The following is a 3,960-nucleotide window of genomic DNA, read 5'->3' on the forward strand; positions in this document are numbered from 1 at the left end:
CTGTGAGCAGACGTTTCCTTCTTCCTGTGTGGGACTGAGAGAGGTGTGAATGCTGACAGTACCAGAGGACGTTTGCTGATTACTGGAGCTTCTGGTGGGCGTCAGATCCTCATGTTCAGTCTTAATCTTCACCAGAGTCTCATATTTATCATGGTTGCAGCTCTTGATGTGATTGTGGAGCTGATTTTGGGTTGTAGAGGAACGTGGACACGAGGAGCAGCAGAAATCCTTGTTCAGTTCTGAAGCAGAAAATAATCAAATACATTTATAACATTATAAATAATAAATACATTTATAACATTATAAATAATAAAATACATTTATAACATTATAAATAATAAAATACATTTATAACATTATAAATAATCACATACATTTATAACATTATAAATAATCACATACATTTATAACATTATAAATAATCACATACATTTATAACATTATAAATAATAAATACATTTATAACATTATAAATAATAAATACATTTATAACATTATAAATAATCAAATACATTTATAACATTATAAATAATCACATATATTTATAACATTATAAATAATCAAATACATTTATAACATTATAAATAATCACATACATTTATAACATTATAAATAATAAATACATTTATAACATTATAAAAAATAAATACATTTATAACATTATAAATAATAAATACATTTATAACATTATAAATAATAAATCCATTTATAACATTATAAATAATCAAATACATTTATAAAATTATAAATAATCAAACACATTTATAACATTATAAATAATCAAATACATTTATAACATTATAAATAATCAAATACATTTATAACATTATAAACAAATACATTTATAACATTATAAATAATCAAATACATTTATAACAATATAAATAATAAATACATTTATAACATTATAAATAATCAAATACATTCATAACATTATAAATAATAAATACATTTATAACATTATAAATAATCAAATACATTTATAACATTATAAATAATCAAATACATTTATAACATTATAAATAATCAAATACATTTATAACATTATAAATAATCAAATACATTTATAACATTATAAACAAATACATTTATAACATTATAAATAATCAAATACATTTATAACAATATAAATAATAAATACATTTATAACATTATAAATAATCAAATACATTCATAACATTATAAATAATAAATACATTTATAACATTATAAATAATCTAATACATTTATAACATTATAAATAATCAAATACATTTATAACATTATAAATAATCAAATACATTTATAACATTATAAATAATCACATACATTTATAACATTATAAATAATCAAATACATTTATAACATTATAAATAATCAAATACATTTATAACATTATAAATAATCACATACATTTATAACATTATAAATAATCAAATACATTCATAACATTATAAATAATCAAATACATTTATAACATTATAAATAATCAAATACATTTATAACATTATAAATAATCAAATACATTTATAACATTATAAATAATCAAATACATTTATAACATTATAAATAATCAAATACATTTATAACATTATAAATAATCAAATACATTTATAACATTATAAATAATCAAATACATTTATAACATTATAAATAATCAAATACATTTATAACATTATAAATAATCAAATACATTTATAACATTATAAATAATAAAATACATTTATAACATTATAAATAATCAAATACATTCATAACATTACAAATAATAAATACTGTTAGTAATTGTTAAACTGAGATCTGATGCTAAAGTCCTGTAACGTGATTCATCCTGCATTCATCATTTCCTGCTCACACTGATCTGCATGAGCACAATACAAGCTTTCACTGTATGATGCTTCATCCCAGGTTCCTCTGATTCTATTCAATCCAAATCTTATTTTACTCAAGATAAAAAATATCTTACTGAGTTCATCTTTATCTTCAGGTTCTTCCTTCTTCACAGGCTTCATCTGGAAACCTCCACACTGTTGGTCCTCTGGGGTGAGGTGTTCCTCAGAGGTGACGTGTTCCACAGGGATTAAAGATCCTTCACCTGAAATTCATCAATATGTGAAGAAGAAACTCAACAACTGGAGGAAACTGAAGGTTGTGGGTTTAGTTACCACAAATAAATACTACTTAGATTTAATCCAGACTGGAAGTATCAGCACTTCTACACAGGACAGTACGGTACAGTACAGGTTCTAATCCCACTATCCACATTCTCTTATTATTTCTACTATACTAACCACACTGTACTGTACTAACATGGCAAATTGCTCCACATTTACTTACAGAAGTAACTTCCATCTTCTTCCTCCTCCTTTTTTATTAGTTTCTCTTGGAATCCTTCATTTTGTAGATCTATGGGGGTGACGTCTCCCTCTTCTGCTGACTGCATTATTAAAAGATCTGACAGGCAGACGGACAGATAGACAAATGTACTTCATTCCCTATTAAAGAGAAATCCAGGAATACTCTTTCAGACTGTTTTAACTGTTTATTTTTAATGCTGTGAGGCTGTAAACAGGGTGAAAATGTTGAAACTATTGTGGGACTGAGCAGCATCAGACAGAAAAGACTTCTAATAGAACTTTTTGGGTTGGTTTCACAGACAGGGATTAAGCCTAGTCCTAGACTACACAGCATTTTGAATGGAGATTCTCTATTTAAAGCTAAATGTAGTCCTGGACTATAAGCCTTAATCCCTGTCTGGGAAACAACCCTTTGAGTTTGGTGGAAGTGGTTTTGTGGCCCAAAGTGAAATGATTAAGTCTGATGTTCTTTACATCTAGTTTCTCATCCACTCCCAATAACAGTGCTGTACTAATACTTTTAACTTTTACTATAAACCTGTAAAACAACCTGTAAACAAAGCTACAAGAACTCGCTGTTTCTATCAAACATTACAAACTGTAAACAAAGCTGAAAATGTGACGCGTTTATATCAAAATGTTACATTTAATAATGAATAAACTCTGAATCCGTTACAATCGACTGATTCATCGGTTCAATGAATCGGTTCATCAGTACTGAATCATGTGTGATGCTAACAGTTAGCGGAGCAGCTAATAGTTTGTTTGTTTAAATGAAACTGGAGTTAAAGCTCCTCAAATCCTCACAGTGATGTTTTATTATGAACTCTAGTTTTATTATTAATTAGAATGTGGTTATAATTAAATATAAGGGTTATAATTAAATACATATTTAACTTACAGATGAGGCTCTACAGTACAAACACAGCAGCTTCTTGTTCTTCTTATGATGTTTAATGGCGGTTGGCAGAACAACTTAAGACGCACCAGCGCCACCAACTGGACTGGAGTTGAACAGCAGCTTAGCAGTAAAACATCTCCATTAGCCCTGGATCTCTCAGCTACAGTGTTGGGGGGAACGCGGTACAGTCACGTGATTACTTTTTATCTGTAACGAAGTCATGTAACGCGTTACAGTTACATATTTGTAATAACATTACAGTTACTGTGATGAGGGATGAGTCTTTCCCGAACGAACCGATTCTATTGAACGACTTTTTGAAATGAACTAAAGGAACCGAGTCGCTCCTCTAGTATAAGGACAAATAATTAAGGAATAAACTTGTTTAATGATGTTAAATCTGATTGGTTCATGGCGTTTATGTTTTAAAGCAGAAACAAACACAGGCACATCTCTGCACAAGAGAGGATTTTTCTGAAACTAAATAAATAAAGTAAATAAATGGAATTTGTTTGTAGATGTGATTCCAGTATACAGTATTTGTTTGGGTTTAGAATGTAACGTGAAAGTAAAGTAATGAGGAACGAGATTACATGTTCCAGGATGTAATGAGTAAAGTAATCCCATTACAATTTTAGTTAAGTAATGAGTAATCAGTAATGGATTACTTTTTTGAGTAACTACCCCAACACTGCTCAGGTAGCTTTAGAGAGGACTACAGTC

Source organism: Trichomycterus rosablanca, chromosome 14 (genome assembly GCF_030014385.1).
Source record: "Trichomycterus rosablanca isolate fTriRos1 chromosome 14, fTriRos1.hap1, whole genome shotgun sequence".
In the NCBI taxonomy this organism is placed as follows: Eukaryota; Metazoa; Chordata; class Actinopteri; order Siluriformes; family Trichomycteridae; genus Trichomycterus; species Trichomycterus rosablanca.